The following is a 22,894-nucleotide window of genomic DNA, read 5'->3' as shown; positions in this document are numbered from 1 at the left end:
TTGATGGATGGAGGGAGGACAGGAGGGTGCAGAGGGAGAAAGAGGACTATATAAGTCGTTTTTACTGTTCATAGTCTCGCTTTGGTCTCATAATGAGATGGCATGGTCGAAGATAAGCTATGAATATCTTCCTGTAAACCACAGGGTTCTTTGAAGACCTATAATGTATCCTTGATTACATGGGCCCTTAGGGTTTAATTAGTGTTAAAGGACATTTTTGTTTTTGTGCTTTTCTAATAACCGTTTTCTGTGTTCATTCAAGTGACTGACTGAGTGTATCTTCGCTATCAGTATCTTCAATTTGGCAGTACGCCCAGACCCTTGTTTTGAGAAAAAAGATTTCTCAGTTTCAAAGTCTCAGAAGAAGCTTGTGAGGTATTGGTCTTTCACAAGCATGACCCAGTACTGGTCGGTCACAAGAATGAAGCAAACATTAATGATTAATTAGTTATGAATAAGCTAAATCATGCAAATATGACTTGTCTGCAGTATATAAGAGAACTAACGGGACTGCCCCGTGAGAGCTCCTGATCAACATGTGTACATGGTGAATTGAGTTGGTTGGAACATCTCCAGTGCCCTGATAATAAACAATGATTAATTTAAGATTGACTTCGGGTGTCCATGTGTCAGAATTTCCACAACAATTGGGTGTCAACGAACAGGATGATTGATTCTGCCTGCGGAGCTTTCCAGTGGGGTCATAATAAATTAGCAAAAATTTAGAAAAACAGGTTTTTCTAAATTTTTGCTAATTTATTAAAAATCAAACCAAAAATATGACATTTACATAAGTATTCAGACCCTTTACTCAGTCCTTTGTTGAAGCACCTTTGGCAGTGATTACAGCCTTGAGTCTTCTTGGGTATGCCGCTACAAGCTTGGCACACCTGTATTTGGGGAGTTTCTTCAGTTCTTCTCTGCAGATCCTCTCTAGCTCTGTCAGGTTGGGTGGGAAGCGTCGCTGAACAGCTATTTTCAGGTCTCTCCAGAGATGTTTGATCGGGTTTAAGTCTGAGCTCTGGCTGGGCCACTCAATGGCATTCAGAGACTTGTCCCGAAGCCACTCCTGCATTGTCTTGACTGTGTTCTTAGGGTCATTGTCCTGTTGGAAGGTGAACCTTCGCCCCATTCTGAGGTCCTGAGCGCTCTGGAGCAGGTTTTCATCACAGAGCTCTACTTTGCTCCTTTCATCTTTACCCCAATCCTGACTAGTCTCCCAGTCCCTACCACTGAAAAACATCCCCACAGCATGATGCTGCCACCACCATAGGGATGGTGCCAGGTTTCCTCCAGACGGAACACTTGGCATTCAGGCCAAAGAGTTCAACTTGGGTTCATCAGACCAGAGAATCTTGTTTCTCATGGTTTGAGAGTCTTTAGGTGCCTTTTGGCAAACTCCAAGTGGGCTGTCATTTGCCTTTTACTGAGGATTGGCTTCCATCTGGCTACTCTACCATAAATGCCTGATTGGTGCAGTTCTGCAGAGATGGGGATCCTTCTGGAAGGTTCTCACATCTCCACAGAGGAACTCTGTTGCTCTTTCAGAGTGACCATCGGGTTCTTGGTCACCTCCCTGAACAAGGCCCTTCTCCCCCGATTGCTCAGTTTGTCTGGGAGGCCAGCTCTAGGATGAGTCTTGGTGGTTCCAAACTTCTCCCATTTAACCTTTTCATACGTGAGTTCCAAATATCTCTAACGGTCGCCCCAGCATGAGTTGTTTTATGCCCGTGTCATGCCCTGACCTGAGAGAGCCTTTTTTTATGTCTCTATTTAGGTTTGGTCAGGGTGTGATTTGGGTGGGCATTCTATGTCCTTTTTTCTATGCTTTGTATTTCTTTGTTTTGGCCTGGTATGGCTCTCAATCAGGGACAGCTGTACATCGTTGTCGCTGATTGGGAGTCATACTTAGGCAGCCTGTTTTCCTTTGGGGTTTGTCGGTAGTTATTTTCTGTTTTGTACATTTTGTGACCTGACAGAACTGTTGGCTGTCGTTCATTTTCTTGTTTGTTTGAAGTGTTTCTTATTATTAAATCATTAATATGAACACTCACCACGCTGCGCTTTGGTCCCCTTCTTCTACAGACGACAAGCGTTACAGCGCGTGATGTCAGAATGCGCTCACTGTTCCAAAATATGATTATTACACGACAGGACAGTTAACACGTGCTGCCTGCTAATTATCTATAGGCTATGTTTCAACTTATGTTTAAATTATTTTCTAACAAGTTGTATTTTCTAACAACAGTTTGAATTGAGGTGTGTTCCGGCTCCTCATTAATTCACATAGAAGTAGCCCATTTCAGCATTGCAGACAATTTATGTTTGAGGCTTTACTGACCTGGAAAAACTTCTCCCTGAAGTGCGTGGAGAGCCCACACACTTCACCAATGTTTGCGCAGATCAAGTATGCAGACATTTGCGCAGTCTTGCACAAATTGGAAAATTTGCTGGCTGGCGCTCTCATTGCCTTCCTTATTGTTTTCCTTACAAATAATAACTTTGGAGATGTGTACATTCCTATCAAAGTAAGTTCTTTATTTTCTGTATATCGTGTTGTCGTTTCTACTGTAGGCACATACATTATGTATATAATTATGTATGTATGTTTGTATGGAGCATAATGTATTTACAGTTTTATTCACATGTTTTCAAGTACTGATGACAAATAATGCATTCCGATTATTGCATAGATTGTAATAGACACCTATGATGTGTATAACATACTTTTTGAAGGTTGTACTGATTATAATGAGCTAATGCTAAGCTATTTGCCAGCTATGTGTGGCGCCAAGTTTGTTGACATTATACAATGCATTCTGGGTGTCATGTAAACATCTGTCAGACCAAAGATGTTATAATGAGGTGAAGGAATGGTTCACTCATCTTTCAGGTAAACATCCGGAAGTGAATGAAGAGAAGTGAATGATCATAGACAACACACCCCCTTCAACATGCATACTATATACAGACCAAATTCATCTTGTCTCCTCTTATTATCTTTGGCTGATGCAAAAAAACAAACATGGCGGCGTGCACAAACTACCCATCGTCGGATTACTTTCGATTTCTAGAAAGTGTTTTACCCAATTATTTAGATCAATGGTGAGCTCATCCATGATGTGATTAATTATAAATAGCAATTGCTATTAACTAATTTATATTGTCGTTTCTGTCAGCGGAGAGATAAACAAATATGACCGCTTGTGTTACGTCAATATTACCTCAGTTAGCGCTAGGACAAACGTAGCCTACATTTTCCGGTTTGAATGATTGTGTTATGCTGTAGCTACTTCTGTGAATGTCTGAACATTGCATCCAAAAATAAATTGGTCACATTCTGGACTGTGTAAGGACTGTGTTTGTGCAAAATGTTTCTGTGAAAAAAAAGTGTGGCCAGCTCAAATGCTGATTGTTGAGTCAATCAAAACTGGACGTTATAAATAAGCGTTCTAATCACACCGGTTTGAGTGTACGCTGCAGGGACCACTGTAGAATGATCACATCCATTTGTTGGTACGTGTGAAAAGGGTAAGAATTTGGAGTCTCATAGCAAAGGGTCTGGAAACTTATGTAAAGAAGTTATTTTTTTATATTGTTTTATTTTTAGTGCAGAAATTTAAAAAAAATCTGTTTTTGCTTTGGCATTATGTGGTATTGTGTGTAGATTTCTGAGAAAAAAGTATATTTAATCCATTTTAAAATAAGGCTGTAATGTAACAAAATGTGGAAAAAGTCAAGGGGTCTGAATACACACCGAAGGCACTGTATAACGTTATCTAGGGGTTCTGTACACCACCGCCCATCGATCTACACATAGTGAGCACTGACAGGAGAAGCCATTGAAAAGTTTGAGAGGGTAACAGCTGAGATGGGTAAGGGGTGAACAATGAAGCTCATTGATACCCCCGGACACTGAGATTTCCTCGACAGAGGGTAACAGTTGAGATGGGTAAGGGCTGTAACAATGTTCATTGATGCCCCCGGACACTGAGATTTCCTTGACAACATGCACCCCCGGGCTACTGCGTTGTGATCGTTGCTGCGATGTGGACGTGAATCACTAAAGATTTATATGATTTATAGCGATTCTGTATGGAGATTTGAAAGAAGAGTGTATTTTTCCCGAATATGCTGTTAAATAGAACACGAGTGAATATTTAAACCACTGTATGAATAGAACACTGGTGTAGAGGAGAAATTTGTGATGTAACACAAATGTATAATGGGTTACTAGGGATAAAGATGAAGTAACAACGGAAAATAATAATAATTATTATTTATTATTACAATTTATTTTACTCCCGATGGAGTTTTTGTTGATATCCCAAATGATGACGTTCTAAACCAATTTGTGAGTAGGCAAAATGGAAACTGTCTGTGCTGTCTCAGGTGCCAGACTTATTATGGACAGAGCATGCCATCTACAGGGGACTGATAGACAGTGCCAACCCAGTTAATACATATTGATCCCTCCAAAGCATTACATATGAATCTTAAAATAATACACATTTAATAAATATTGAAGCAGAAAGTGAATATTCAACAGAGATTGGTAATAAAAATATAGAGTAACTTTTTGAAGATATACTAAAATGAAAAGAATGCCTTCTAATATGGAGAAAGTTATCATGTTTGTTTTGTTTTAAACCTTGTCATGGGGAAAAGCAGAACATTGTTTGAGAGTGATCCGGGTGTATTAGCAGTAGTGATTGAGGTGTCCCTATTGGAAAAGGAGTCCTAGTTTAAGGAAACAGATATGGAGACTTGTGAAAGTAACGAAGTGAATAGAAATTGGCTTTCAGATAACATTCTAATAATGCAATGTCTCAGTCATTTGACGAAGTAAATGTTTCAATACAAGGTCACATGACAGACAGAGGGATTAAGCATTGGGACTGATATTAAATTAGAGGCTGCCATCTGGTGTTTGGGTTAGAGATAAGCTTCCTGTGGAACATTAGATAGCCGCCAGTACAAACTGTACTCAAACTGGCTATAAGGGACACAGTGGGAGTAAAGGACACAATGAGGGAATTTGGGATAGAGGTATGAATAATTGAATAAGACATGTTTTTGACAATGTATTACTCAATTCTATAGTTTGGGTAGCACCAGTGATTTAAGCAAGAATGTAATGTCATCTAAAACAATAATCCTTTTCCATTAAGGGAACTGTGTTCAAAATGAAGTAGATCCAAGTAAAGGTTTTGAGTACCGAATGTTGAGCTGATAAGCCAGCACCAACTTTTTGAAGGTCCTAGTGGATTTGTTAAACAACAGGTTTCATATTTTGACTAGTTTATGTCCCAAGGACAGTTTGTACAGAATTGTATTTCAATGCAACAGATCAAACTGACAATGATTACAAGAGAGGGGCTCTGAGATTGTTTACTTCAGAAGGTGCCTATTCAGCTTGACGGGACACTGTATCATCTGATGTGTCTAAAGTATAATTCTATATATACATACATGTTTTTTTACATGTTTATCAATAATTCTGTATCTCTCCATTTGAAAGGCTTCCTATGGCAAGTGCCTTGGGACAGCAGTTAAAGGTACCCATATCCAGCTGTTAAGGGAGCTCTCAAATTAAGTAAGGCCTGGCCATTTTGTTTGTTTTTACCCTACAATTTTTACTACACACAGGTCAGCACCCACACACAACCCACCTGTTAATGAATGTGTTAGTGAATAATACTCTGATTTATTGTGTGGGGTCTTTTTATTTTTTACAGGTTAGAAAGGATGCTGTACACAAATTATATTTTCTGAAGTTTCTATTGTCAGAGTTTTGGTTGCACACATGTACATTCTCCTGATAAGAAATGTATAAGAAATAAGAAATGTGCCAAATGTAAACCTGATACAGAACATTTTTTAAATGTTTGAAATATCTTTAAATAATATCTGAGGTACAGGACTGACCTCTGACCTCTGTTCTGACTTCCTGGTGAAGCCTGATCACTCTCATGAGAAAGACTAGAGACATTGGGTGAGATTTAATTGGGCTACGGAAACACTTATAATTAGAAGAAGTTTATAATTTATCAATAGTCCTATGTGTGATTCGGACCACGAGAAGGACCGAGAGAGAGCACTGCCCCTGAATAAGGGACACCTGTCTCTAGTCTATTTTACCATGACATTATGGGATACAATTATTTCCTTATGGAGTTATCAAGAGTTGCAATTCTAATTTGATTTGTTATTCTAATTCGTTTATTTTTTATTTAACAGGCATTGTTGTTGTTTTTTAGACGCATGAATCACGATGTGAGTCATGTGTCCAAAGGGGGAATTGCCAGTCCACTGGGGCCCTGGCCCTTTGGTAAATATGCAAATTAAACTGTTGTTCTGGTCTGTCCTCTCTCAAAGTTATAGTGAAGGTGATCACAGATGCTATCTAGATGCATTGAAGTGATCATTTGACCAAGAACTGTAATGGACAGTGGCTGAGCGACATAACCAAGAGCCATCCACTTTGAACATGTGCCATTGGAAGGACGAACTATCTGTTGAAGAACATGAAGAAACGCCAGAAGGATGTGTGTCGGGAGGGAGGGGGTGGTCAACCGTGCCTGTAATTGATTTAGGCTTATCCAACATTGTTTATTGGGGTATCACGTTGATTATGGAGGTCTGCACACTGCGAAATGTATAGGAGTTTAGACAGAAATGCATTGAGATAACAATCTGTCATTACCACAAGTGATGAGAAAAGTTCATGCAAGAAATATAAGATGAATATACTGTACGTCAATGTACATTCTGCCAGTATCGGTGTGTGCTAAGTTGAGGGTCTTAAATTAAAGTGATAGAACCAATGTGAAACACTAAGGACTGTCATTCTAAATTTGGGTTGGATAATTTATCAATAGTTATAATTAGGATTTGGAAAGGCAAGGCTTCTAGAGACAGAGCTATGCCCCTAAATTGTGAGGAGAGCCACTAGATTGTAGCTTGGGCTAACCTTGCCCCAATATGCATATGCCCTGGACCAAAGTTGGGAGATCTCTAGAGATGTAGAGAAAATTGGCATTGCTAAAATAATTGTGTAAACTGGCTTTGCAAAACAGACTATTTTTTGGCAGGTCAAGGGGGTACTTGTGCAATCATTGGCGATGAATGTTTTACTTTTGTCCCAGATCACTCTCCTAATATAACTGATCTCACCGAACACATTGCCACTTTTGCTAAGAATAATTCCACACAACCAGAGTGGACGCCTGCAACTTGTTTGGAATCCCAGTTTGGAAGTTGGGGATGCCAAATTGCCAAATGGGCTGCAGCGGGTATTTTTTTCTTAGTTTGTCTAATTTTGTTATTTAACATGCTGTGTATGTGTGTGTATTTTTGATAAATTCACTTCCGCTAATAGAAGTATAACCTTTATTATGATGATAGTATTACCATACTAATTAGATTGTATAACCCAGAATGAAGGGTTTGAAAATATGAAGTGTCTGGTTTTATGTGTTGATTTCCCTTACTTTAGTAGAAATATGATATAGAAGCTAAAATCTAATTCTTACTTTAAAATGTAATGATAATTATTACACAAGTGATAAGAAGATGGATTGTGATGGACATTTTTATTTTTGCGCTTTTCTAATAACCAATTTCTGTGTTCTATTCATGTGACTGACTGAGTGAATCCTCACTATCAGTATCTGCAATTTGGCAATACACCCAGACCCTTGTTTTGAGAACAAAAGATATCTCAGTTTCAAGGTCTCAGCTTAGAAAAGAAGCCTCGTGAGGTATTGGTCGGTCACATGCATGAAGCAAACGTTAATGATGAGTTAATTATGAATAAGTTAAATCATGCAAATATGACTTGTCTGCAGTATATAAGAGAACTAACGAGACTGCCCCGTGAGAGCTCCTGATCGACATGTGTACAATGGTGCATTGAGTTGGTTGGAACCGCTCCAGTGCCCTGATAATAAACAATGATTCCTTTTACGATTGACTTCGGGTGTCCCTGTGTAGCTTTGCGCTGTAAGGTTCTATCTGCAAGAAGATGATTCTGAGATAATTGATTTTAAAGTTCTGAACCCCATTGAATGGTGGCAGCAATTTTTATATTGTATTCCTTTGATCTTAACAACATGAATGTGGGTATTTAGAGTCCTCTATAGGTAGATATCATTGAACAGAATAAGGCTATGTCAATAACTCAATTTTGACAAAAAATGCAGATAGAACCTTATAGCTACTGGCTTATAATTATGAAACCAGGTAAATGGTCTCAAAGGTCAATGATTTCAAGCATGCAAGCCTTAGAAGCAAAACATAGCAGAACCTACATCCCACTAGGACTGGAGCTGTGTGTCAGAAGTATAAGCGAGTGTGTGTGTGTGTGTGTGTGTGTGTGTGTGTGTGTGTGTGTGTGTGTGTGTGTGTGTGTGTGTGTGTGTGATGTGTGTGTGTGTAGTAGTAGTAGTAGTAATGCAGGGCTGAATGTTCTACAAACCCTCACGGCAGACAGTGGCTTCATCACCCTGTGAAACACACCTCCCTGTGTGTGCGTGTGTGTGTGTATGCGTCTGTCTGTCTATTTGTGTGCGTATGTGTGTGTGGGTGCTACGTCTGGGAACGTTTAAGCAGCCCTGGCCCCCCTGAGACTCGTCAGAATGAGTAGATGAGGTGCGCACAGTGAGGTCACCGTTGGCAGGAAGACTGAATCAGACCAAAGGAAGACTGATTTACGATCCCCAACAAGTCACACAACAGCCTGTGAACAAGACATGTGTGTGTGTGTGCTTGTTCTCTGTGTGACCGTATGTGAGTCTGTCTACATCTGTGTATTCTACATCTCTGTGTGATCGTATGTGAGTCTGTCTACGTCTGTGTATTCTACATCTCTGTGTGGTCGTATGTGAGTCTGTCTACGTCTGTGTATTCTACATCTCTGTGTGGTCGTATGTGAGTCTGTCTACGTCTGTGTATTCTACATCTCTGTGTGATCGTATGTGAGTCTGTCTACGTCTGTGTATTCTACATCTCTGTGTGATCGTATGTGAGTCTGTCTACGTCTGTGTATTCTACATCTCTGTGTGGTCATATGTGAGTCTGTCTACGTCTGTGTATTCTACATCTCTGTGTGGTCGTATGTGAGTCTGTCTACGTCTGTGTATTCTACATCTCTGTGTGATCGTATGTGAGTATGTCTACGTCTGTGTGTGTGTGTGTGTGTGTCTGTGTCTGTGAATGTCTACTTCAAACAATTAAACCTGTAATCTTTGTTGACAGTTACACAGTATTTTAACCTTCTGAACTTGTGCTACTGACATCCAAACTGGAATATTAGAACAACTACGAAACAGCGGATAATATCAATTTTAACAAAAAGTTTAAAAAGTCTATGTGATTGATAAGAGGATGCTACGTTTATAAAGGTCCCCTTCCATCCTGAATGGGGACATCACTAAGTTCAGACATATATCTATCAGAGGAGCATTATGGCCCAGTGAAGGACTGTAATGTCAGGATAATGTGGGGCAGAGCCCGTGGGTGTATGTGTGTGTGTGTGTGTGTGTGTGTACAGTAGTTTTCACTGTATGAGGTTGGACCACTTTTGGAACACTGGTGGACCATTTCTACCCCCATCTCACGAGGTAAAACCAACACAACAGACGGCGAGGCGGAAAAATAAAAAGCTGGAATGCAAATAAAAATAAGACCGAACAAAAAGGCAGCACAACACTGCCAAGATCTCTTAATCTCATACCACAGAGGGAATGAGCAACAGAGACTGAGAGAGAGAGAGAGAGAGAGAGAGAGAGAGAGATAGAGAGAGAGAGAGAGAGAGCAGAGAGAGAGAGAGAGAGAAAGAGAGAGAGAGAGAGAGAGAGAGCGACAGAAGGGAGAGAGAGACAAAGAGAGGAGAGAGAGGGAGAGCAAAAAAATAGGCCTCAAATTACCACTTAAACCTCAAATGGGGAGAAGGGAATATGGAATAATGTATTTTTGTCTGTGGGTTTTTGTCTGTTTGTATCCATAGTGTCCTTGGCCATCTTGCCCCTTGTCCCACAGCAGATACTAATCAGGGAGGATTCTGGGAGCTGTGACTCTGCCTACATAAGCATTCCTCCCAATTAGACGGCTTTTAAACACATTTCTGGAAAATGACTTTGGCTGCAGGGGGTTTGGGTGAGTGTGTGTGTGTGTGTGTGTGTGTGTGTGTGTGTGTGTGTGTGTGTGTGTGTGTGTGTGTGTGTGTGTGTGTGTGTGTGTGTGTGTGTGTATGTGTGTGTGTGTGTGTGTGTGGGGGTGTGTGTGTGTGGAGCAACACCCCTCCTGGCTTCAGCATAGTATAGAAGAGGTATGAAATATGTGTTTAATACGCTCCCTGTTGTTGCAAGGCCTAATTATCCTGTTAGGGTTCAGAGCTGTGAGAGCTGAGGCCTGGGTGTAAACATGAAGGAAAGCTACATGTCTACATGGAGCAGACAGACAACACATGGTAACACATTCATAATTAGCGTGATTGAGCTTAATTGATATTGGGACACCAGAGAGACAGGGGAGGGAGACTATGCACTAATGAGGTGTGAGAGGTGTTTTTTTCTCTCTCTCTTTCTCCCTCTTTCCCTCTCTCTCTTTCTCTCCCTCATGTATACTTGTCACAGGAGGAGACAAGGCATGTCCATCACAATGCAAGGTGAGGTCAAGTGAGAGGGAGAGGGATTGAAAGGGAGAGATTGGAGACCTAAAGAAAGGGATCAGAGAGAAGGAGAGAGGGATCCAAAAAAGGGAAAGAGGACCAGTCACATCTGGATCTAATGCACAAATCCAGCCATCCACCCTCTATGTCTCCCCTCTTCCCTGTCTGTCTTTCTCTCTCTCTCTTTGCCTCAGGGGAAACCTTTTATTGAACTATATATGCTAGGGATACGCAGGCGGATTTAGTGATACATGACAATCATTCTCTTATTTCCAAAATTCGAATGGAGCATTTCTTCGATAGCTGGCATATCCCGAACTGAAGAACACTATAAAGCATACCAGAGCTGCACTTAGGAGAGAAAATCACTGACATGCTGAAAGACTGATCCTTTTGATCTGTGCAGTGGCCTCAGAAGAAGAACAATAAGATTGCTTGAGTGTATGAGCTGTATGACAAAACTTGTCCATCAGTCTGAGAAGTGACACACGAATAAATAATGTTGTCTGGGGATATGAATGAGTGTGTGTCTGTGCATGAGTGTGTGGGCATGTAAGTGTATGCATGTGTGTGTATTGCAGTGAAAGAGAGCGTGTGTGTGTGTGTGTGTGTGTGTGTGTGTGTGTGTGTGTGTGTGTGTGTGTGTGTGTGTGTGTGTGTGTGTGTGTGTGTGTGTGTGTGTAAGTGCATGCATGTGTGTTTGTCAGTAAGAGAGTGTGTGTATGTGTATGTGTGTTTGTGTGTGTCTAAGTGTATGCACGTGTGTGTTTGTGTGTGAGCGGGAGAGACCATGTGTGTGTGTCTGTGTTTACTCGTCCATGTTGTTCTCAGACTTGCAGGTTTTGATTGTTTGACAGTGGAGTGACTGTGTTGAAACTCTAACTCACAGGCTATGATTTATGACAGAAAGAAGTGACAGGGGCTATAATACATAAGAAATTGGCATGCACTCATGCACACACACACACACACACACACACACACACACACACACACACACACACACACACACACACACACACACACACACACACACACACACACACACACACGCTGACTTATGTCAGGGATTGCACATACAGACTTGTTATTAACTCTGTTTATCATACTGCTAATTCTTCTAGCCAACCCCGCACCCAAATGAATTATTGAGCTGAACGCATGATAGCCATGTGTCTCTCTCTCTCCCTCTTCTCTCTCTCTCTTCCTTCTCTCTGTTTCTCTTTCCCTCTTCAGTCTCTCTCAATTCAATTTTAAATTTAAGGGGCTTTATTGGCGTGGGTAACAGATGTTTACATTGCCAAAGCAAGTAAAATAGATAATAAACAAAAGTGAAATTAACAATATAAAATGAACTGTAAACATTACACTCACAAAAGTTCCAAAATAATAAAGACATTTAAAACGTCATATGTCTATATACAGTGGCTTGCAAAAGTATTCACCCCCCTTGGCATCTTTCCTATTTTGCCTTACAACCTGGAATTAAAATAGATTTTTGGGGGTTTGTATCATTTGATTTACAAAACATGCCTACCACTTTGAAGATGCAAAATATTTTTTATTGTGAAACAAACAAGAAATAAGACAAAAAAAACAGAAAACTTGAGCGTGCATAACTATTCACCACCCCAAAGTCAATACTTTGTAGAGCCACCTTTTGCAGTAATTACAGTTGCAAGTATGGGGTATGTCTCTATAAGCCTGGCACATCTAGCCACTGGGACTTCTGCCCATTCTTCAAGGCAAAACTGCTCCAGCTCCTTCAAGTTGGATGGGTTCCGCTGGTGTACAGCAATCTTTAAGTCATTCCACAGATTCTCAATTGGATTGAGGTCTGGGCTTTGACTAGGCCATTCCAAGACATTTAAATGTTTCCCCTTAAACCACTCAAGTGTTGCTTTAGCAGTATGCTTAGTGTCATTGTCCTGCTGGAAGGTGAACCTCCGTCCCAGTCTCAAATCTCTGGAAGACTGAAACAGGTTTCCCTCAAGAATTTCCCTGTATTTAGCGCCATCAGCCATTCCTTCAATTCTGACCAGTTTCCCAGTCCCTGCTGATGAAAAACACCCCCCACGGCATGATGCTGCCACCACCATGCTTCACTGTGGGGATGGTGTTCTCGGGGTATTGAGAGGTGTTGGGTTTGCGCCAGACATAGCGTTTTCCTTGATGGCCAAAAAGCTCAATTTTAGTCTCATCTGACCGGAGTACCTTCTTCCATATGCTTGGGAAGTCTCCCACATGTTTTTTGGCGAACACCAAGTGTGTTTGCTTATTTTTTTCTTTAAGCAATGGCTTTTTTTCTGGCCACTCTTCAGTAAAGCCCAGCTCTGTGGAGTGTACGGCTTAAAACAGTCCTATGGACAGATACTCCAATCTCCACTGTGGAGCTTTGCAACTCCTTAAGGGTTATCTTTGGTTTCTTTGTTGCCTCTCTGATTAATGCCCTCCTTGCCTGGTTTGTAAGTTTTGGTGGGCGGCCCTCTCTTGGCAGGTTTTTTGTGGTGCCATATTCTTTCCATTTTTTAATAATGGATTTAATGGTGCTCCGTGGGATGTTCAAAGTTTCTGATATTTTTTTATAACTCAACCCTGATCTGTACTTCTCCACAAGTTTGTCCCTGAAGACGTTGTCTTTGTTTGTGTTTGTTTGTTTGTTTGTCAGTCAATTAGAGTGTGCAGGGTGAATACGTGGTCTGTCGTACGGTAAATTGGTAAAATGCCAATTTGACATTTGCTCAGTACACTTTTTTCACTGAGGAAATGTATGAGTCTGCTGTTAATGATAATGTAGAGGATTTTCCAAATGTTGCTGTTGACGCATATCCCACAGCAGTTATTGGGGTAAAATCTGTCTCCACTTTTGTGGATTGGAGTGATCAGTCCTTGGTTCCAAATATTGGGGAATATGCCAGAGCTGAGGATGATGTTAAAGAGTTTAAGTATAGCCAATTGGAATTTGTGGTCTGTATATTTTATCATTTCATTTGGGATATCATCAACCCCACATGTCACACCCTGACCTATTTCACCTGTCTTGTGATTGTCTCCACCCCCTCCAGGTGTCACTTATTTCCCTGGTGTATATATATCCCTGTGTTTCCTGTCTCTCTGTGCCAGTTCGTCTTGTATGCCTTTCAAGTCAACCAGCGGTTTTCCCGTACTCCTGCTTCTATTCTCTTTGCTAGTCCTCCCGAAGGGAATGCTGTCACCACCAGGAAGGTGTCCCCCTGTGTGCTGAGGGTGTCAGGCTCTTGTTCAGCTAAGCCAAGCAGATGTAAAACCAGCGAGAAAGAGCGAGAGAGAGAGCAAGGTATAGGATAAAGAGATGGTACTATTTCATGGGAAAATAACATTTAGCTGGCACAACTAGGGTTGCAAAGCTACCGGTAATTTACCAAAGTTAGCGTAATCTTCGTATATAGCATTCATTTTGTACGTGAGTTTCTAGGGAATAGACCATATGGTTCAAGAGAAAATAGCCTAATGAAAATAATATATACTGAATAACGGTATTATTTTAAATTAACTCTGCAACTCTTCCAACTATTGACTTTTTCTAAACTGACATCAGTTTGGCACCAAAACATTTACAACAAAGACATATTGATAAATTAAACAAAAGTGATAAAATATATAAAGGAGATTTCATGCTGAAACCCTCATATTAAACACAAATGGTATTCACTAAGTTGATTGTTTATATTTAGGATAATGTTTTACAGCTTTGTCATTAAATTGTTTATTTTAAAATATTGTATTGCTCATCTCATTTAAACGTGATAAGGCCACACAGGCCAGAGATAATTACAGACACCTGTGATAATCTGAAGTACTCAAAAAGGCCACTAGATGTCAAACTTGAAACCAACCAAAATTCTGGTAGTTTATTTTACCTTCATTTAACTAGGCAAGTCAGTTAAGAACAGATTCTTATTTACAATGATGGCCTACCAGGGAACAGTGTGTTAACTGGCTTGTTCAGGGGCAGAACAACAGATTTTTACCTTGTCAGCTCGGGTATTCGATCTAGCAACTTTTCGGGTATTGGCCCAACGAACCTGCCACCCCAGTTTGCTGGTAAACTTCAAAAGTTTCCATATATATATACCCTCCCTCTGCAACCCTAGGCACAATACATCCTGGTCCTGTTCAGAAATTGCCATTTGTGTTTATGAGAAAATGTTATGGAGGTTATGGACAGATGGAGTTTGGACAGAGTTTACACAGACAAACATGCAGGCATTCGAGTACACACACACACACACACACACACACACACACACACACACACACACACACACACACACACACACACACACACACACACACACACACACACACACACACACACACACACACACACACACCCCCCCCCCCTTGAGGGCAGTTAGAGAGCAGGTTGCCAAAGAGAGAGAGACTGAGAGAGAGAGAGACAGAGAGAAACAGAGACAGAGAGACAGAGACAAATACAGATACATTGAGAGAGCGAGAGAGAGACAGGGACAGCGAGACAGAGCGAGACAGACTGAAACAGAGAGAGAGAGAGAGAGACCAAGAGAGACAGAGAGAAGCCAGTTCATGTCTCATGTGGACTCTAGCTAGACCTCCAGTAACAGTATGGGAAGCATGATCATCAGACCATGGACCAGCCTGCTGTCTGAGCTAATGAACTACATGATTCATCTACTGTGCATTCTACTGAAACTCACACTCTACCAGAGGTCTCACAGGAGTGTCACAGAGACCTAACTGTATTGGACTGTCGAGTTTCTAGATCTGAAGTGAACCATGAATACGTTACTGTAAAGCAGGGTAAGGGGAAAGGGGAAAGGGTGGTCAGGTTGGGGTTAGAAGGGTGAACCAATTGGAAGAACAGACACTCATAATGAATGATGTTATGATTGGAGTTCGTTGGTGTACTGTAATATTCACTAAGCGTAATAACGTACAGACACTGACATGTACGTATACACCCAAACAAATAAAACCCCACGTACCCCAACGCACACATGCTTGTGCAAAAATGGGCAGACACAAAAGCATACAAAGAGACACACACTCTCTCTCTCATGTGCACACACACACATTTTTGCCCCCACCTGTGTCTAATTAGTAGCAGGCATTTCCCGTCAGGAAGGCTTCCCGGTGCCAGGCAGAGCAGAGAGCAGCCAGGCAGCCCTGGGAATCTGGGAACCCCATACAGGCTGGACTTCCCAACAATAACAGAACTTTCCCAATAATCACTGTTACCATGCGTAACATTTCAGTCATTTAGCAGACGCTCTAATCCAGAGCGACTTACAGTAGTGAGCACATGCATTTTCATACTGGTCCCCCATGAGAATCAAACCCACAACCCTGGTGTTGCAAGCACCATGCGCTACCAACTGAGCCACACGGGACTATCTTAACCAGTAACCACTAGGAGTGGTAGCACACAGGGTTCCCATTGCCCTGGGTGTGGTTTCAAAGCTAGTTATACACTTTGACAGTGAAGCTACCTTTGTGCATTTAGCCTAGGGGTGAGCATACTCGGCCCGCGAGACCAATAATAAAAAAAGAAATGAGGGAGGAATGATTATTTTGGTTAACAACACCACACCAGGTCACACGAATGTCTAAAACTAGACAGGAATTATGTAAAGATTATAAATGGACCTATTTTCTATCAGGCAAATTGATTTCGAAAAAAAACTAATCGAAATCCTGATATGAGCTAGGCAAGGGCTGGAGAGATCTGGTGGGATGTAAACACGGTGGCTGGTAACAGTGAGTGCTTGGGGCACAGCTGGGGTTCAAAGGTGAGGAGGTGTCGTGGAAGCCTCAGAGGTTGGCCACGCCCTCTGTGCGGTTGCAGAGCGACACATAGGGTTCAGAGGTTAGTAAGTACTTAGAGAAGGCCTGCCTGCTTGTATTCCTGCCGGGGGCAGTAGACTACTCTACAGCCCAGAATCAACTGGTCCTTGCCTGTAGGACACTTTGACGAAGGCCTCTTTGGTGTGCCTGTGTTGATGCAGCTCCAGGGTGATGTCAGCAGCGTTCGATGGCCATTGCATGTCAAAAACCCGCAGAGCCATGAGACAGCGGATCTGAGGGGTGTCGTGGGCAGAGGAACAGCTTCCTGTTGAGCTCTGAGGTTGTGCCCTGTAGTTTGTCTTTTATGTTGCCCAACAGGATGTGGAAGAGGGGACCCACACACAGCTGCAGGTTCTCCCTCTTTCTGGGTTTGTAGATGTGACAGATCATCTCCACAGCCACCAGACACTTGGCAAAAACTCTATTGCCCTCACAATGTTAGTGGAACGCACATAGATGGACCTCTTCCTCAGCTTCTCTCCCAGCTCATACAGCTGCTGCATGCCCACCGTGGTCAGCTGACCTGGGTACATACCCCTGGTCAGTATGTTGGCCCGGTAGCTGTCCTATACCGGTGAGGAGGGCCGTGGACCTCCTTCCAAGTCTGTAACCATGTAGTTGATCTGTGTGTGTTCTGGGGGGTTCCAGGAGGTTAGGCACCCACTGGGCCTCTATGACATCCGATATAGACTTCAGCAGAGTTCGGGCTCATGTGGCGGAACAGGACTTGAACCAGTTTCAGCTTGCAAGGAGAAGGTGGTATGAGAGGGCCGAACCTGTCTGAGTTGTTTCCGTCTTCTTCTGAGACCAGAGAAGGGATCCGAACGCCATAGACACCGAGCCCGGAACACCTACTTTTGGTCCAGACGTTCCTCATCCTCATGATTACTCTGCTGTCTAACAAAAATAGTATACTATAAGGACAGCCAGCCCTGGAGCTCTTGAGATCATCAACCAACTCAAAAAAATCACCCTAGATGGGACGAGGCATGTTCCCCTGACACTAAGGGGGAGGGGTAGGGGAGGGGTGGGGGGGCAAAAAGGAACCATATTAGCATAAAGACACACAGACAGACAGACTCACAAACTAATTCGTACGCAGAGGTAATCTATGTTGATTCTCATTATGGCTAAAACACTAACCATCACCAAGCAGACCGCAGAGACCAGAGAGACAGGGAATCATGCCCATACAGAGTGGAACAGAGAGTTGGAGTTTCCCATACGACCACTAGAGGCCACCAGATCACAGTTTAACATGGAGATGCGAGAGTGACAACTCCGCACTAGACCGCACTAGGTTATCATTTGAACAGAAATCGAATATACTTATTGGTCTGAGGTTACAAGGGATTGTTTGGAAGTAGATTAACTGTTTAACTCCAGACCCTCAAAGACTGGCCGATGACACTTGATGAAACAGCCTATTAAGCTGAACCAGTGAGTCATTTGAGCGTCACACTGAAAAGTCTTCTAATGCATCACTGCTGCTATGGCTCTGATCTGTCTGCTGTTAGCAGGCAGCAGCCATGATGTCATCATTACAAGACGTGGGGCTGGGAACAGACCTGGGGTGATAAACCAATTAGCCCACGCTAATCACACTGGGCTGTGTGTGTGTCTACAGACATTTTCAGTTGACGCACAGAGCAGGAATTATATGAATCATTGTTGAGAACACACTCATTGATGTTAGAAGTAAGTAAAAAGGCAAAGAATAAGGAGAGGATAGGGGTGGGGAGAAAAAAAGGATCACCCAAAAAAGAGAGAACAGAAAAACTTTTGATGGAGGGGATAGTAGCCCAAAATAGGCTAAGAGAATCTAAAAAGTCAATAAAATTTACCGGGTATCCATCTCTCCCAGTCTTGCCCTGGTGAGGTTAGAGAGAGTAAAGCACACACCATAACAATTGTTAGAACAGACGACCCAGAAAACAACATTCACCATCAAAAGACCTTACTGTAACACATGCAAACACACCGTCTGGAGACAAGATACGAGTGTGGTTCAATGAACGATAGCGCACAGCGATCCCCTGTAACGATCTCATATAAACTCCTGACTATATAAACAAGATTCTATCCCTCTTATATCTGCCCTCTCAGAGAGACAGCACACCAGCCTGCATCCTAAAAGGCACCCTATCAGGGCTGTGGTCAAAAGTAATGACCTATGTAGGGAATCGAGTGCTATTTGGGACGCAGACCCAGTGAGTCAGTGGCAGCTGTGTGATATCCCAGCTCTCTCTTCCAAGGAACAGGACCCGGGATGGGAAGCGGCAGCAGCAGTCTTCTACACCCGGAACATTTACCAGTCACTACCCTGGCCTGCTCTCTAACGATCTCCACGGAATACTCAAAACACACACAGACACACACACACACACACACACACACACACACACACACACACACACACACACACACACACACACACACACACACACACACTCCTCTGTGCGGTCCATCTACTGGCACTGTGTGTGTGTGTGTGTGTGTGTGTGTGTGTGTGTGTGTGTGTGTGTGTGTGTGTGTGTGTGTGTGTGTGTGTGTGTGTGTGTGTGTGTGTGTGTGTGTGTGTGTGTGTGTGAGATCCATCCTGGATGGTACTTACTGGAGCTCCTGCAATACACAAACAAACAAACAAACAAACAAACAAACAAACAAACAAAAGGAAAGAGAAAATAATTATTAGTACTGGTATAATACATTCAACATTTTGTTACAACATTTTCTGGTTTGTACAGCAATTAAAATAGACAAATGTTTGTACTTTGGTATTTTAGATCGGGGATATAATTAAAGATATGTATATCTTACAGAAAGAGCTCATTAAGTTTATTGCCAACAGAGCTTGTGGTAAGAGCCTTATGACAAACAGACTAGCACACATTGAGTTGACTTCTGGGTTATGGCTGTGTTTTGCATTAGGCTGAAAAGTGATTCAGAGTTTTACAGAGACATATTGGTACATTTTAAAAAAGGAAAGGAAATAGAAAGTGTGATATAAAAAGGAAGGCTTGAGTTTAATGGCCCCATATCCCAGATAAGAATCAGAAGGGGGTTTGAATCAGAATGGGTTTAAAGCTGTCTGGGCTTGGGATATCCTCTCAAAGCTCGGACTGTTCCTTTATTGTTTTCCTGACTGTCCCTGAAATGTTATTTTCCAGAGATATGCGATCTCTCCCTCTCTTCTTTCTCTTTTTCTCTTTCTCTCCCTCCCTCTCGTTCTTTCTCTCCTGCCATCATTCACTCCATCTGTCTCTCTATCTCTCTGCTTTTCTTTCTCTCCCTCTCCTCCTCTTCTCTCCGTCCCTCTCTCTATTAACTCTTAGCGTGAACTGTTGGAGAAGTCTCCACTCTGGTCTAAAACCAACAATCCTGACTAAACTGATGAAGAGGAAACACGGAGGACCAGTTGATCCTTAAGATTACATCCAGCCTTTGATTTTGGACTAATGTTGCTTATTTGGATCAAACCAATCATGAAAAGGTTCATTCTGATGTCTCTGTAATAACAACCAATGGGCACGCTTTCATTCGGGGTGGGGCCCCAACAATGAAAGGGAAACATGCAGGCAATACAACTACAACAACAACTGACGGAGTAATAGACACAAGAATGGGTCTAGTCTGAGTGGAAACAGACAGCTCAGGAGTAGTGGGGGTATTAAAGTAGGTAATAGATGTCAGAATGGGTCTAGTCTGAGTGGAAACAGACAGTTCCGGAGTAGTGGGGTATTAAACTAAGTGGCCTTGGTTTGTGCAAGTCAGAAAGGCTCAGGAGCCTATCTACTGGTCCTATAGCATTAGGCAGCATGATATACAAGTACACCCCCCTAGACATAGGGAGATCATAGTCAATCTCCTTAATTCTGAGTGCCAAGCAGAGACACATTGGGTATGACTAGGCTGAGGGTTCAAACTCCCAACTTTCCAATCTCAGGGCAGACACTCTAACCACAAAGTCACTGAGACACCCTATTTAACTTTTTTTATTTTACCTTTATTTAACTAGGCAAGTCAGTTAAGAACAAATTCTTATTTTCAATGACGGCCTAGGAACAGTGGGTTAACTGCCTTGTTCAGTGGCAGAACGACAGATTTGTACCTTGTCAGCTCGGGGATTCAATCTTCCGACCTTTCGGTTACTAGTCCAACGCTCTAACCACTAGGCTACGCTGCCGCCCCACTCTAACCACTAGGCTACGCTGCCTCCCCGCTCTAACCACTAGGCTACGCTGCCTCCCCGCTCTAACCACTAGGCTACGCTGCCTCCCCGCTCTAACCACTAGGCTACGCTGCCGCCCCGCTCTAACAACTAGGCTACGCTGCCTCCCCGCTCTAACCACTAGGCTACGCTGCCTCCCCGCTCTAACCACTAGGCTACGCTGCTGCCCCGCTCTAACAAATAGGCTACTACTGCTGTATACACCTTTTCAATTTATATACTGTCCATAATGTCTCTACACACCATCACATACATATATATTTATACTCCGGACTCTGACATTGCTCGTTCTGAAATGTCATAATTCCTTTCTTTTTTGGGGGGGATTTATGTGCATTGTTTTGTATTGTTAGGTATTACTGCACTGTCGGAGCTAAAAACATAAGCATTTCGCTGCACCTGCGATAACATCTGCAAAATATGGGTACGCGACCAATAACATTTGATTTGATGTTACTGCTGTAGCTGTGTAATTACTGTTTAATTACCGATCATGTTTAGAATCTGATCCGTGATCTGAGCTAACGGAGAAGTGAAAAACAGAGGAAGAGGAAGAGAAAGGGAAGGAGGGGATAGGAGGGAGGTGGAGTGTTAGCCCAGCTAGCACATTTGGTTCCTTGGAAGTTCTGGGAACGAAGTCATACGTTTCCTGACCCCGGTGAAACGGAACTTTTTTTTAAATGTATTTCCACCTGTTCTAGAAACAATAATTTTTAGGTTGCCCCCAGGTTCTGAGAATGTTTTATTATGGTTCCCGGAAAGTTTTCCTGGGAGGTTTTATTAACGTTCTGAGAATGGAAATTATAGGTTATTTGATGGTAATTAAATAACGTTCTGAGAAAATGTTTCAATAAGACTTTTAATAGATTGGGTTAACTTTTTTGAACTCCAAGCAAAGATAGGACACATGAAAATGTTTTTGCTTAGGCATTAATCATACAAAAACATTTCTTTTTTATTGTGGCATTATGCCAGTGAGATTCAAACCTATGATCTTTTGTTCTCTATCCATGGAATTCGTCCACCATGACACCAGCATGGAGCTAGCCTTTTTTTTTTTACTAATACAAAGCTGTTCAGTCTATTCAAATAGACTCCATTTCAAAGGAAACAAGCTTAGTGGGCAGGATTAGTGGGCACGGCCAACACACCTGAAAACATTTCAAAGAAAATGTCACAATGTTTCAACTTCATATTTATCTCCAGCACCACCCCGACATCAACATATGTGAAAATGGCACGTTTCTATGTTTTGTAGTAAAAAAGATAGAGAAAGGTAAGTGTTTCCAATGACATAATCAACCAATTAGTAGACAATTAGTAGGCAATTAGTAGGCAATGCCTACTCAAAATTGGTCAAAATCACACAATGCACACCAATGATATCATTGGAAACACTTGTCTCCCGCTATCTTTTTTACTACAAAACATAGAAACGCAGCATTTTCACAAACTATATGTTGATGTTGGGGTGGTGCTGGAGATGATAAATATGCAATTGAAAAATGGTTTCCCTTTAACAAGATAGAGAAAAGAGAGAGAAAGCTGAGAATGGAATGTATATGTTTTTAAATAACATTCTTAGAACATTGTTTGAACTTTAATAATGATTTCTTGTGGTTTTTAAGGAAAGTTTTCTTAATGTTCTGAGAACATGACTTTATATAGAAATCTGCATAAGTACTGAAATTCCCACAGAAGAACGTTGTTTCTTAAAGTTCTCTGAAGAATTTGAGAACATTACTTTAAATAGAACCATGAGGAAACCTGTAGGAAACGTTATGCTGAAGTACTGAAATTCCCACCTAAGGTTCTCAGAACGTTATGTGCTAGCTGGGTATCCTGCACCATTCCCAGAACATTGTGGGAAGGTTGTATGCAAAATAACTATAGTACAACCACGCTCTCACCAAGCTCTAAAAAACACATGGTTCTCAGAGCATTATGTGCTAGCTGGGAGAGTGGTGGATGGTATAGAGGAGAGAGGAGAGGAGAGGGAGAGAGGGGTGGGAGAAAGAGAGAGGGAGAGTAGTGAAGGGAGTGAAGGGACATAAGAAAAGAGGTAAGGAACAAACGTGAGAGGAAAAAGGTGTTGTGGTTTATGAGGCATGAAAGTCAATGAGGTTTAT

At 42.0% G+C, this 22,894-nt stretch overlaps 1 protein-coding gene and 1 pseudogene across 6 annotated transcripts in view; both read right to left on the bottom strand.

Moving 5' to 3' along the window:
- The window catches only part of LOC106604914 (uncharacterized), a 60,238-nt gene extending 41,397 nt beyond the window's left edge, over nucleotides 1-18,841 (bottom strand). The window contains exon 1 of one of the 6 annotated variants that reach the window (XM_014200048.3): nucleotides 18,379-18,841. The gene's annotated coding sequence lies outside the window, so the exon portion shown is untranslated. The remainder of the gene's footprint in view (nucleotides 1-18,378) is intronic. The other 5 variants (XM_014200040.3, XM_014200050.3, XM_014200047.3 and 2 more) reach the window with 5 other exon arrangements.
- On the bottom strand, nucleotides 15,515-17,417 carry LOC106604915 (lysophosphatidic acid phosphatase type 6-like; annotated as a pseudogene).
- Nucleotides 18,842-22,894: the final 4,053 nt, after the last annotated feature.

Source organism: Salmo salar, chromosome 05, assembly GCF_965601325.2.
Source record: "Salmo salar chromosome 05, fSalSal1, whole genome shotgun sequence".
NCBI classification, from domain to species: Eukaryota; Metazoa; Chordata; class Actinopteri; order Salmoniformes; family Salmonidae; genus Salmo; species Salmo salar.
The sequence above is the reverse complement of the archived record's forward strand: the minus strand, read 5'-3'. Positions and strand labels throughout refer to the sequence as shown.